This window comes from Hippichthys cyanospilos, chromosome 12 (genome assembly GCF_059441005.1).
Source record: "Hippichthys cyanospilos isolate Australia breed blue-spotted pipefish chromosome 12, RoL_Hcya_1.0, whole genome shotgun sequence".
NCBI lineage: Eukaryota > Metazoa > Chordata > Actinopteri > Syngnathiformes > Syngnathidae > Hippichthys > Hippichthys cyanospilos.
Window position 1 is genome coordinate 3304081 of NC_142380.1, and position 15155 is coordinate 3319235.

General features: G+C 42.3%; 1 protein-coding gene and 1 long non-coding RNA gene across 3 annotated transcripts in view; one reads left to right on the plus strand and one right to left on the minus strand.

Annotated features, from left to right (window-relative positions):
- Window positions 1–15155, plus strand: part of phlpp1 (PH domain and leucine rich repeat protein phosphatase 1) — a 47713-nt gene that overhangs the window by 3213 nt on the left and 29345 nt on the right. The window lies entirely within an intron of this gene.
- LOC148414412 (uncharacterized) lies at window positions 1474–10046 on the minus strand. The gene is made up of 3 exons (XR_015867347.1): window positions 9806–10046; window positions 5760–5873; window positions 1474–2210 (listed from the first exon to the last, which is right to left on the minus strand). It is a non-coding gene; the product is annotated as an uncharacterized LOC148414412 (long non-coding RNA).

Below are 15155 nucleotides of genomic sequence, written 5' to 3' on the forward strand. Positions count from 1 at the left end.
AGGGAAAATTTGGAGCCAGGTTTACAGTAAAAATAGGAGAAAATTGGGCCTCTTTGGAAAATCTGTGTCTTTATTGTTATTTGTGTTAGTTCTTCCGGGCCTCGAGCGCCTTTGTCAGACCATAGCCTCTCACTGTGCTCCCATGGACACGCATGACATCACCACAAAGCCACCGCCGCCACAACTTATGGCGCTCCGACGCAGGGGCCCTGTTCCAGCTTTCACCCCATTATCATCCCCCCGTGAAAAGGCTGAATGCCTTTGTGGTTGGATGGAGTGGTGGGAGCAGCATGGCCGGTACGGTCTAAAACTCCCTCTGTGGACGCTTTGGTCATTGAGATGCTACGCGGGGCCTGGCCCACTGGCCTGCAGCGGCGCAACTGTCACAGTAACTAACTTCCTGCCAGGCCGGCTTAACGTGCTCTCGCACGGCTCGGGAAGACGTCCCACAGCCACTCGGTAGCTGATGGCGTTTTGGGATGTGGAAAAGATTCAAGAGTGTTATTGTCATATGAATAGTAATACCACACAATGAAATTCTTATTCTGTTCACTTCCCCGAGCAGACTACGTTCCATAATCGAGCAAGTAATAAGGTAGGCGATAAATCAAAATAAATCGGTAATCGAGCAGGGGCCGGTAAATGATATTTTACACGATGGGGGGCTCCCAAGACCGTCCATTTCTTTCTAGCATCCTGTCCCGAACTGGAGGTAGTCAAACTTGACTTTGACAAAGGCCAGAAATCCTTCATTGTGCCTCGGCCTTCGCGTCGGGACGGGGTTCAGTGCACGCGTCCCACCTCAGTCTGGTGACTGCCGCATTTCAGAACAAATATTCAGGGATTTCTTTCCAGCTGCACCCAAGGATGAACTACTCAGTTTCCTCCGCATCCAATGTCCAAGGCCGCCATGTGTGGATTATGACCTGATTATCATAGTTTTATCCTATCACGTGGTCACCAATCTTAATGTTAGTAGAACTGTAGCTGTACGGTTTGGTTAAAGAAGTCATATGAGGAATTACTTTCTCAATTTTTATCAGTTCCAAATTGTTTTAATACCACATCTTTTTCAAAACTACTGCTTTTGTTGAAAATACCCCAATGATGAATTAGCACACTCTATGCACCCCGTTTTAATCTCACTGCTCTGACGGGGTGGTCTATCGGCAAAACGGTGTGAATTATATTCTGAGGTAGCACTCCAAATGCCACCAGTGTGAGATGTGTCATTCTAACTGTTCCGCAGATGTTCCAAGCTCTTCCTGCACTGTACACAGTTTGAATTCCATTAATCGGCGTGATCGATTAAAAAAAGAAAAAAAAAAAAAACCCTTGTGACAGCGAGATTATTAGTGTGGAATGGAAGTGTGCAGATACAATTCGACACACTGCCGTATAGAGGAACCGAATGGAAGGAAGCTCCATTACGCCAATTCATATGCAAGCGCTTTGTGACGTTTATTTGCCTTTGATGTTTACAGATAACGTCAGTACACTGAAGTGTGCCTTGTCACGTGCTGGTGGTTAGCGCAGCACTCTTGTCACGCGGGTACAATGTCACTGACAGTTCGTAGCTGATACGGTTATCTCTTCCCATCAGGCCTACGTACACAAACTCCAGATTTATTATAACACGCAGCACTTTGGTGGAATGTTGATAGGGTTCAATGGCAGCTCGCGTTCGTGGACAGTCAGTAGACTTCATCAAGAAAAAGAAAACCCAATGCACCGCTGAGGGCAACGCCCCATGTGAGACGGCTTAACCCCGGCCGGTCACCTGAGCGCTCACTAAAGCAAGCCCTCCCTCCTCCCCACTCAACACCAAGGCGACGGCGTTGCGTACACAAGGCCTTAATGCTCACTCAGCCTCGCGCAGAGGGACACAGGATAGCACTTTGATTCTCGCGCGGGCGGTCGTCCTGTCTGAAGACGCCGCTCGGTGCCCCCGTGACATCCGTGCTGCTCTTTACTCTGTTGAAAGCATGTGCGGAATGTACACGGGCTTCTTGAGAATGTCAAGCGTGCGGAAGTGCGGCGGGGCGGGTGGTGCCGTGCCATTCTTACACATGTTGAGCTGGCTTTGAGTAGTCGCTCAGACTAGATAGTAGAGACAGCCGGCCTCGGCTGACTTTTTGGCGGGTTTTCAGACGCAGCTGTCGCAACTGTAGTCTCCGGGCCGCACTGAAGGCCTCCTTGTTTGCGCAGACCTTTGATACAGGAAGTCCAGTATTTATTGTATTATTGCTATGTGGCTTAATAAAAGTTCCATGATTGGGTTTTTTTTTTTTTTTTTCCAAGCTGGCTCTGACTTCCAGATCATTCCACCTCAGTTCACCCAATGAGTGAAACTCTTTGTTTTTGGGATTTTGCTGTAATTTGGGGTCTGTATATCATAGCGTAGAAAACAAAATTTCCAAATTTGACCTAAAACGGATCCAATCGAACCGGTGGTTGGTGAGAAAAGACAGTTTGAAATACGGCGGGAATGCCAATTTTTGTGGGCAAACGGGAATGAATTAAAATCAACCATTGATCCGATCAAGCTGAAATACAAAGGTTTGACTTCACATCCCATAGATTACCATCCATCCATTTTCTTAAACGCTTGTCCTCACAAGGGTCACATTTTTGCTAGTGCCTATCCCAGTTGTCTTCGGCCAGCAAATTTGGCATTTTTCTGCGTGGTCTTAGGCAGAACAACCCTTTGTTTTACGCATGCAAAAATGGACACATAAGCCACACAAAGGACAGGTTGACCTTCAAAGTAGGGTGTCAGGTCAAGCTTTGTCATGTGACCGGGGGAAAGAACTCTTTTTTTGCTCAGTCAAAAACCCAAACATGTGCACTGCATGTACAGAGGGCCTGGCCGGATCAAAGAGCCGCTGTCCTCTTTGGCAGGCTGACAAGTGATACGCTCAGAGCGGCCCACACAGGAGCCTCTTGTGGTGCCTTGCCTACTGTGTTATTAGAACTGAAGCGCAGGGGACACAAAACATCCACTCGAGCAATCTTCATAGAACCATCATTTGTGTTCTCTGCTTTTCAAGAGCATGAGGTAGTTTCCCAATGTCCACCTTTGTCTGCTTTGGTTGATGGGGTGTGAATACACATCTCATAGGCGGTGTGGACCAAACCAACTGTTCTAGTCCCAGCATCCTAAGTATGAATGTATCCTAACCCTCTCTAGAACTTGGGTTAACTAGTTTGTGGTCTTGGTATGGTTCCAAACAATTGTGTCCCAGTTCAGTTAAGGCACGCACTCAATCCTTCTATGATATTCAAAAGAAGTACTTTTCACAATGAAACTAGCACTCGTTTGGTCCGTTTTAACAAATTGGCTTGTGCTCCCTTTTTTCTAAGAAGGCACAATCGTTATCTTATTTGTAACTTCTAATTGTTCCTTTGTGGTGACAGGTTACAAATGAATCTATTACAGGAGGTTTGACCCAATCAGCATAATATTGCCTTTTACATGATACTGTAGTACGTACAGTATTGGAAACCGATAAATGAGCAAACCAATTATTGGTTTAGCTTTAGCATGCGTGAGCTTGATGACATTATACACGCTCAAACAGCACGTGTTTTCACTGTGCCTTGGAGTCTAATTGGCTTGCGACTCTGCTATTTATGTGCCCGCTGGAGCAACACAGGATAAATTGCGCTCACTACTACTCACTCCCTTACTTCCTGTTTACATTCTATAAATGAAAGGTGCGATATCAGTTTTTTTTTTTTGTTTTTTTTTTTTGAGGGGTTTTATGCATTAGGTAAACCCTATTGGAGTAGGAAGCACCCATTTTCCATTAATCTCCATACACCACAAAGCATAATAGTCAACAAAAAGTATGAAAACTCAAGATAATCTCAATTTGCACAAATCGAACATAGTTGCTGGAAGATTTATGTCAGAATTGTTTTTTTTTTTCATTTGTATAAACGGCAACAGGTGGGAAGGAAACACGAGTTTATTGTATTTTCTGCCATCTACTGGTATCATTTCTTTGTTCTCCCTGCCATCTGTTATAGATTGATCAACAAAGATTTATTTGTAATGAATAAATACAAATTTTCTGAAAAATTGAAATGGGATCATTTCCCAGGGAACCACTGGCGAAACAGGCTGGATTTACAAGATTACTAAAATTGATATTATTATTAAAGTGAGCAATACGACGGAATTGTTTCCAAGATTTAACATGTTATGGTTTCATTTGAATAGCGTGCAGGTCAATGTCACTAATGAGTTTGAAGACCACATATCTTTTACTCAGCAAGTAATGAAGCTGTCCGCTGCCTGAATGGCTCTCTTCCAAAACACAATGTGTTTCTGTGTGTGCTTGAAAAAGGAAATGGCAAAGTGATCCCTAACGCACATTGGCACCAAGTTTCCCAAGAGGCCCAAGGACCTCGAGTTCTTTACCAAGCCAACGCGACACGCTAAATAATTTAGATTCATTAGCCCGCTCAGCTTTGCAAACACTCTCATCTGGGGCACGCCATCGCTTTGCTTCATTTTGCACCCCGCTCACCCTATTAAACTGGAATCGTTTGCTCTTAAATTGCGCTTTTTTGTGAATGTAATGCTTTGGTCATTTTTTTTTCAATCAAAATGAACGGCCAATGGTGAAAACATAGCTTAGAAAGCATCCCGTTACAATTAATTCCATCAAATCACACTACACTGGTTTTATAGCTGCTGGTGTGGTCATGGGAGAAACAGCAGTTTTCAAATGGAGGTACAAGTACTCCTGGGATTTTAACAGGGTTTCCGCAGGTATATGCGAATCGAATCAATTTTTAATGCTGTTTTCAATAAAACGGATCTAATGCCCTTGTCCTATTTCATACAAATGATGGTGACAGGAACATCATATATTCCTGTTTCAAATGAAAAGAAAATGAACTGGAACATGAAGCAACTCATGTACTCCAGTACATTTTCTTTATTGTAAATACAATTAGTCAGTGTACTGTATATGTTTCCGCATATGTATTGTCATTGGTGATGCAATTTTCCAGCAGACGTGTGAGGAATAAAACTGTTGATGTTGCACAAGCTACAGTTCCTTCTGGAGTTGCTGGATAAACTATGCCAGGAGAATTGCAATGTGACATCTTTATCATCTTTTTTTTTTTTTTTTGAAAACATCATAAAATGCTTTGCATTGGTTGAAAACATATTTCACTGGGCATAACATAAGATCTGATTTACAAGTCATTCCTATGTCGTTTCCTGTATTTGGTACAAGGAACTTGTTCACGCTCAGCGCTATCTGATCAGATGAAGCTGACAATGTCTACATTGCTTTTACCAGAGCCATTCCAATTGATATCCTTTTTATTGCACCGCGATTTGAAATTCTCCAAACATATTTCAACAGCAGCCATATTGCAGTATTGCCGCGATGCGCAATTGCAAATAATAAGTCTCCGCTTTATTGCCTCACGCAGCCTTTGGTTGCGTTTGGCCACATGTAATGAATGCACGTAATAGGTCTCCTTAAGATGTTCCACATAATTAAAATTCAAATGAACAGAATATCAATATGGCCAAATGGCAACATGGAAATATTATACCACGGCGTGGTAATTGGATAGCCGGCGATGCTTTTCGCCCGCTGCCGTCTCACTCGTATTAATTAAGTTGAGAGTCGGCTACTAATGTCTCTATTCCTCGTCAAATGGAGACATGTTCAAAAGAAAACGGCGCTTCAATTACTCTAAAAGCTTAACTTGCGTCTTTCCGCTCTTACCTCGGGCCTTCTCCGAGGAGGCAGGCTGCTGACGTGATGACTTAAAGGACCCGGCGGGGTTTAAGGGCTTAATGACGATCCCGGCTTTCTCCAAGCCCGCCTCGTTGGTCGCCGCTAAAACGGAGAGAATCACTCAGTCTGTCATCTCCGAGCCTTCTCTTATGTCTCTTTTCCTTGCGCGGGAGCAGATTGGGATCGCAATTGCATCTCTATTACCAGGTTGAAAAAGATAGCATTGTGTATGGTCTTTTTTTTTTTTTTTTTTTTTTTTTTTGAATGGTCTTTTGGAAGGATCACCTGAGGATACAAACGCAAAAAAAAAAAACACAAGAAGCAAATCCATTCATATGACTTTTTCAGTTTTTTTTTCGATACAGTGTATAATTGAAATAACAAGGTATAGAGGGAAAAAAATGCTGACGTCCATGTCCTCACCTGACATGTCTTAGTTTTCCTAAACGGCCCTTTGCTGAGTTGTTATGTAATTATGTAATCAGATTTCACACGTTCCACAGCTCAAACTCAATATGCTCGTGTCCCTCTGCGATTATTTTCTGTTTTCATATTAAAGTGTGGGTGTGGGGGCGGCACGGCGGAATAGTGGTTTGCACTTCCGCCTCTTAGTTTGGATCTGCAGGGTTCCGATCTTGGGTTCGGACTTCTCGTGGATCTTGTGTGGTCTGAATAAGGTTGCGTGAGGTTTCAGCGGGTACTCCAACTTCCAGGTTGGTTGAAGATGCTAGATCAGCTATTCTTTAAGTGTGTGCACTGATTAAATTTTTAAATACTTTACATCCGCATTAAATTTTTAATAACTACTTGTTTATTTATTCCGGTATATATTTTATTTTAGATGGATAAACTGAGACTACGCAGAGGTGCAATGGTAAATCAATGAACTGACAACCAACCAATCAATTCCATGAATAGTTATTTTGAATAATTGGGTAATCGTTTGGAGACTAAAATTGCCCAAATCTTTGTCACGTAATATTAAATTCTTAGATGTCTTTAGTTCTTGATGAAAGCAAACAGATTATCATTGTGTTCAACACCTGCTACTAATTTGGGGGACTCGACTTCCTTTTGAGGAAAAGGAAAAACAACTGCTTCTAGCGCATTCAATGTTACACTGGCGCAACGTTCACTGACCGCTAACAATCTGGGAAATCTGAAACACACCTCACTAGCAACATACATATATCCTGTATATATCATTTTTCCCGGCTATGAACAGTAGGAAACATTAAGGATTTACAAATATGAGATTTATTTTGTTTGGTGCGTCCTAACATAGAAAATACCGGAATATAATCCTTAAAATTAAGAGTGCTTCCAATACAAATGCGTGTCCTATATTTAGGGAATTACAGTTAAAGGCACATTTTGTTGTTTGAAATGCAAAAGTAGATTTACATGAGGCGTGCTTAAATGGATGACGGATACATTGGTGTCCCCCCCCAGCGCAGACGGCCAGAGGACGGCGGCGTCGGCGCGTAGCAGCCAGAGCCAGGGGAACTCTTTTCTGTTTAATATAGATTGCCTCCTTGGCTGACATCCTCCCACCCGCCACTTCTCCCCTCGCGCTCCCCTTCTCAATTTCTCCCATGATCGATCCTCCTCCCTCGACGCTCGCTTTCGCTCCTCACATCTCCTCCTCCCGCACACCATCTGACAGTTTGCATTTATCTTGCCCTATCTCTCTATCGCAGCTTGCGCTTCATCCTAATGATCAGTGGTCACCTAAAAAAAATACTGATCAAAGAGATGAACTGTTGGTCCTGCCTTCCACGGTCGTAGTTAAGTTTTTGTCCCATGGGAATTTCGATGAAAGGAATTGCGGCAGAATGCAAAGTGAAATCCTAAATGCTACAGTTTAGATTCAACTATTATTATTACCACTCAACTGCAATGTAGGAAGAGAGGAGGTAATCCAATAGCTAGCCTAGCGTATTTAATTTCCTCTTTTTTTTTTAGCTAATATTTCTCCATCCCTTTCATTTTCCTGAAATCTGGATGGAGATTTTTTGTCACTTTTCACATGTATAGCCTCAACAAACGTATTGTTTTTAATCAGTAATAAGTAAGACAATTGCAAATATCAGATTTTACTATTGCCCAACGGGTAACAAATGAGTTTATGGTTTACAAACTTCTTGTGAATTTGCCTATTTTTTTAGCACCAAACAACACTTATGGTGCAATTAACGATTATTTTAATAGTGCATTAACATGTCAATTATTTTGTTTTAATTTCCGTCTTCAACCAGCTTTTGTATCACACGAGACAGCTCCGGCAAAAGTCGAGAGAAGTTTACCCGTTCTGCGGGGTCACGGAGTAACGCACATTGTCCCCGAGCTGAGCGCCGGCCTCCCACCTCGGCTACACGCAAGAAGGAGGGGGCGGATTAGGGGCAGGTCAGCGGGGGGGGGGGGGTTTGCTCGCCGCCGCTTTGATCAGCCGCAACACAGCCTAATACCACGCAACATCTGCAGCGCCATGAAAAGGGACCAGAAATTCCGATTAGGCAAGACAAGTGCGTCAATACGTCCGCCGCTGAAATGCCAACCCACTCGAATGGTTTTTACCCACAGGATGAATGTAAAAATATAATAATCTGTAGATACTATCGCAGCGGATACACAAGTTCAAACCGATGCTTTGCAGCTTATCTTGAGGGAATGCTCCAAATTTGCACATAAACCTTTTTTGTGTGTCAGCACACAGTGAGATTAGTTTATGGAAGATTGCGTTCGTCTATGGACTCTGCTCTGACACAATATGTGTGTGTGGGTTTGGGAACAGCTTGCTAGTCTCAAATCACCTGGTTCAAAGGTCATCTTCAAGAATGTTGCAATATAGGAATGACACTTCCTCATTGGCCAGCGTGTGAATGCAAACTTGACAGGATGGAATGAGGCATTGTGTGGACAAAAGTACTCGTAGCAAATACATAGTGTCGTAGGACCCGTCCCACCTTTGTGACAGTTAATGAAGCACCATTTAGATGTCTTATGATTACTAAGTTATAAACATATGAAATTCATTTTCCTGAGAATGTATTTGGGTTCAGATCATAAAAATTTAAGCGCTGCACTGCTTTTAGTTAATAAAAATGCAACGTCATGTCTCCAGTGACACTGAAGAAAAAACTGCTGACATACTGTATTAAAATGCCATATTTTAATGACATAAGGGTCATTAAGGCTTTTTGGCTCCCTAAAAATTCTTAATATTTGATATTTGTTAGTTGCCACAAGACACATTAGCCTCAGCCTTTTTAAGTACAAAAAAAGGAAATGAATGCCTCCGTTGTCCAAAAAGCACAGATTAGGGTATTTTCAAAAAAAGGTTACCAGTGTTATGTTGCTACTTAAAAGCCTAACTTGAACATATTGATTTCTCCTTCGTGTAAACAAACGGAGAAACTCAGACGCAGCATAAAGCCACGTTTTTGGAGTGAGGAGGAAATCGATGACTTTTTTTTACTGTGGTGAGTGGCACAAATATAATATGTTTTATCGACAGTTGAAAGTAGGAAGTGAAAAACATTTGTGTTTGTTTCATGACATCATGACAGCGTAGATATTCCTTATGTTTCAGAAACACGAATTTTGCCATAACCTGCCCTCAACCTGAATATTGACTGCATGTAAACGTAGACATGGTAGTAAATAGACCAATCATGCTATTTATGTCAGAGAAGATGTTTGACCATTTCACACGTTTTTTTCCGCCTCTTTGGAGAGGGAACAAAAAAATGTCTATTTGATGTCTGAATGGCGCCTAATGCGTCTTTTGGGGCACCGCCTCAATTTGCAGTATATTAAATACCATCAATTTACATTTGAGGAGGAGCTCTAGCTATCATTGTCTTCAGCCAAGACACGTGGGGGTACTTCAATCTCGACAGTTCAATTTCTACAGTTTTGACATATCCTATTTATCCTATTTATATCCAGTCAGAAAATGAGACAGTCTATCACTAAGCTAGCATGATGCAATGGTAAAGTCAGACTTAATCGAAAACGTCTATGAAGCTCACCTCTAAACTCGAGCTTTCTTCTTGCCGCATGACGATGTATTCCTACGGCGTCATGCAAACTCCTTCATTGCGTATGTATGATGACATTACCATCATAAACCACAAACTCTTCTTGTGTCCTTTGGTGCCCACTCAAGCAGAGCAGTTCTTTAAAAGGCCTTTGTACAGCTTTGTCTCAACGCAATGACAATGCAGTTCACAGTGGAAGGAAATGGCCCCTTCACACGCTATTGACAGCGACAATCAGCATCTTGCTCAAGGGTATTTCCACAATGAACAGTTCAGGATGAACCAGCAATCGGAGCAGTTAAACAACAGACAGGCTAGTTGGCAGGCCGGATTCAAACCCACAGCATTTGAATGACCGTTATAGTTCTTTATTAGTAACTGCGGTGTCCTCTGTTTATTACTCTTTGACTATTTTGTGGCATAGATGTGTTTTTCATCATAATTGTGACTACAGCTGTCAGGGTTAGAGCAGTTTAGACATAGACTACAGTACATTCGGATTTATGTATGAAAACAGGTGATTTCACAGGGATGTACCAATTATCAAGCAGGCCAATTGTCGGCAAGGTATTTAGCATTTTTATGGAAAATCAGCCGTTGTTGCTTTATCTAAATTCGTCTCTGTAAAACAAAAAGATCTATCTGGAGAAGGACCTGAACCATGTTGTTAACATAGGGCCCCAGTTACAATTGTCAAGTCCATTTCATTTAGATCGTAAAATGCAGTTACTCGAAAGCAATCCACTTGTTGGCTATTAACTTTACTAGCGCCCTGATCTGGACCGCTTCCTCTCAAATATCAGTCATTAAAGAAAGGACTTCCCCTCTCCGGTGCCTTTCTTCTTCCCCTACTTGCCCCTCTCGCCGCCTGCGCCCCCGTCTCTGTGCCACGGCGTTCACATGGCCCCTGCATGTGACTCAACGGCGAGCCAAAACACCCCGGATGCCCGCCTCGGCTTTCCACTGTTCCAGGCCTTGTTAAATTTTAAACAAAACAAAGGGAAAGGAGGAGGGAGGGCTGGCAGGGCCACGGGAATGCGCGACAACATGGCAGCCCCCCCCGTCCATTCACTCGTCGTGTTCCTGCGCATCGTCAGGGGGGGAAGCCTAGCCCTTTAAATTTCCCTCGGGCTCCCCTCCTTCACTCTCCTTGTGTGAAAGCCCTTTCTCTGCACTCTTAGCTGGACTGATTGTAGCTTTAACCACAGATGCGGGGTCTGATTACTCAGCACCGTGCCCTTCTGCAGGATTAAAGAACAACCCAATTGGTAGCAGCAGTTACCAGATTGCAGAAGCACGCCGATGCATTATGACTAGCTCTTCCGGAAATAATAAGAAATTGCGTTTCACGTTGTTATCGATCTTCCTGCTGCGGCGCGGCAGCATTAAATCACAAGTTTCACTGTGTGACTTTGGAGTTTGACAGATGCAGCCAAGCTCTATGAGCCTGTCACAACATCTGCTATCGAATGGCATCAAAGGTTAAATACAGGCGATAACCAGGTTGTGCACTTCAGCGCCGTGTCATTTCAAGTGAGGATGGAAGAGGTTTTGAGGCTGAACAACAAGGCAGCACATATCAGTAGGGCATCCAAGAGTTGATCAGGGAAAGGATCGCCTTTCAGTCTGGATTAAACAAATTGTTTTTCTGCAGAAACGCTGCTCGGGTTAGCCTGTAGCAGACATCAAAATGCACACAATTTTTTTCCCAATTTCTAGGTTCTTTACAGGCAAATTAATGACCATGCGTCTTCATACGGAAACTTTCCTACAGAGATCCTGCAAAATTGACTATTCATTATTACCAAAGCTGCCACAGTCAGTGAACTGGTCTGTTGTTGGAAAATTGGAGTAAGATGCATCACTTGTACACATTAAGAGAAACGAACAAGTACATCAATGGAGTCAAAGTTTATTGAATTTCAATTGTATATCCATACCTAAGGTACACCTGATTATATGACACACTGTTGATTCTTGAGAATACTTAAGGACTTAAGTAGTAGTTGTAGTAGAAATACAAGAAGTTTGGCTAATTGTTAGACTATTATCTGGTAGCTATGAAGTAACACGTCTCCTTGTCATTTTTACTGAGGCGAAAGACTTGTGCGACACAGGCTATGCAAACCCTCAACACAATTACTTGCTCTATTAAGTTTGACTGACAACAGCACACGCTTCCCAATTGGCTGTCGTTCATTTTCTTGTTACAATCACTGGGGGGAATATGGAAAAAATTGTGGATTGCACCACTCCACCAGGTAATTGTTCTGAACAGTCCATTTTGAGAATTATCAGTTTAACTTGTTCGGACGTTGATTAGTCGGTTGCTGAACAGGAATTTCTCCCCTTTAAATTTTTACTAATGGTGTAAATTCGTCTTTATGTCACATCATTACAGCAATGAGGAGGCAGAGGCTTTTGGCAGCAGTTCAATCATTTGGCTTCTTTTATGCGCATCCCCTGATGCGTCTATAATTAGAACATCAACTGACAATCGCACTATTTTTTGCTGTCTCACATAGCCCCTTTGAAATGGATTTGCAGAGACGGGACATAAAAACCATGGATTAAATATGCAATTATAGAATCACATCTCCTTCGGTGCAGTGACACCCGCTATCCACTTGATTGTCATTCGGACTTTTGTGACCATTGATCACCGACTTCAATGCAAATGAGACAAAATTGCGTTTTCGGCAAAATACACCAAATATAATCTTTTATGAACACACAAATCCTGCGAAATTGACTTACCGTAACGCAACTCAATGACATTAATCTAGGATAAGAAAGAAAAATGTGAGAAAAGCTAAAATGATCAAATTGGTCCCAAACCTCTGCTTTAACTTATATTATGCACAGGATAAAGCACGATCACAGTAGCTGTCACTGTAAAAAAAGAAAAAAGTGCTCTATAGACCACAAAAAATGACTGACAATTTACAAAAATAACAAAATTAAAAGATGAGATGAATAAAAATAACTAGTAAAAAAATATAAGTTCATTTAAAGCAATTTACCAAAAGTAACAATTTTCAAAATTGCTAACAGTTCGCCAAAAAAAACATTTTACACCCTTCTTTTACATCCTTATACACTCTACCAAAAAGAAGTTGCAAAACTAACATTTTTCCACACACACACAAAAAAAAAATCCCTTTTAACCTGGCTGGCAGGGATTTAGTTAAATAGCTAATGGTGTGTGATCAGTCCCAATATTATGGAATGTCCTCCTGCCACGGCTAAGGTTGTGATGCGTCCAGAAAAGATTGATATATGAAGGATCTTGACTGTTCTGCGACAAGGGAAAAAAAGATGGAATAATTTCACCTATGATGCTACTACAAAATAATGAACTATTCTATGTTGTCCAAAAAGAGAGGAAAGGAAAAATACATAAAGATGGCTAGGACACTGCGATCTAGTAGGACAAGAAAAAAAATGTGAGCCAAAATGGTCAAATCGGTCCTAAACCTCTGCTGAAGACAAGCGTGCACTACCGCACTCAGTGCCCTGTATTTAATTCATTCCGGCGCTAACAAAATCCTACGACGTTACATTCTCATGAGGGCATTCACATTAATGACTTTGAATGTTAAATCTCCTCCTCCATTTCCAGCTGTCATTATTCATGCGGCGGTACAAATGAACAGGGACACCCAAGGCCAAAAAACGGTCGGGAGTCCCCGCTAGATAATTGGTGATTGAAATGAGCATAAACGCCGTCGCACGCAAACACAAAGTGTGTAGGCGCGTCACAATCCGCTCTCGCCTATTTCACACGCGCAACATCAAACGCTCACCAGCCTCCCAATTAGCGTTCTCATCTCTTCCTCTTTAGTCCGCGTGTCAGAGGGCGGCTTTGCCAGCCTCGCTCCAGTATCGCCGTTTTTCCTTTATACCCTGCTGCATTTCCTGAAGGGTGGGGCGTGCGTCGGGGGTGTTTGAATGCTGCATTACCAAGCCCGAACCATAGTAGAGGGTTATGCCGCACTGGATCTTAAGATGACGGCACCTTTTCTTTTTCGTGCCGTCTCACGCTCTGGCATTAACAGTAGAATCTGCTGCGCTGTCAAGGGGGAATAAAAGCGGCGCGCAGACAGGCACGCAGGCCTTTCGCTTCCCTGCTCTGCCACTTCAGAAAATGCGGAGGCTGAGGTGACATAGTGATGTGTGATGAGCAACCGGTGCCCTGGATGATGAGATAATGTGTGTTTTTGAGGAATCGCAGATCGGTCAAGTGCTACTCCCTGATCGGTCTCGACTTGATGAAAAGTTACAAAGGTCCCAGGTTCATCGCGAGGCTGAGTTATGAGATTTTGATGATACAAACAGCGTGCGGCGTAAGAACACCGTATGCATTTGCACTGTAAGTGAGGTACGCTCATATAACAGTGCTTACTGTTTTTCAATTGATAGTTTAATGGGTTTCTGTCACCAAATTCCTAGCTTGCCATGGCAATCATTTTTTGGGTGTGTTTCTACCAACCTTTGCGTAATGCGGGCACTAAAATACTGCATGTAACGGATGCGACAAAATGGCATCAAAGTACTTTTTTTCTATGAGACGACTCCTCTCACTTCCTTTGCACAAGATGGCGGCAAAGCCGTTACAGGGTTTCCCCTCAGTAAACTTGCTCGGCATGGTGGTCGGGGACGTACTGGGAAAATATTTTTAGGCTTTTAATACACTGGGAAAATTGAAGAGTTTTTTCTAACATCTTATGGCCCAAACCAGTTATCGATAATAATTTTATGTTGTCCATTCCATAATTTGTTTAGTTTTTTGAGAAATGGTATGGAATTAAAACTTTTTTAAAATTTAATTGATTATTCAACAACAATTGACAGAATTTTAGATTTTTTTTCAATATTATTACGTTACGTTGCACCCATTTGAACAAGACTCCAGTATAACCTTCGGATCCCCTGCAAGTGGGAGAAAATCAATGGATCTTATTCAACATGCTGTCCATTTAGCACGGTAATATGTCTGTCAAAACTCATCAGGTCAGGTTGTAATTACTTGCGTGTCTGTATGGGAATTTATAGCCAAATGAAGCTTCGGAAGTGTTCGCTCATTGATTTTGCAGTGAAAAACGTTCATGCCTTGGCAGAGGTCCCCACTCTTTTGTTCGAGTCGTCTGATGCCCATTGAGTATATGACATAAAAATGTGGCACCGTTCTTTTTTTTTTTTTTTTTTAAGCAGTGAATGTCGATTAATCAAGCGTGAAAATGGTATTAATTACATTTCTCGGCCTAAATTGGTCACCTGTTGGGAATTTGATTCGGGCCTGCTCCGACAGCCACTGAGGTCACAGGAGCCGTCGCAGCGT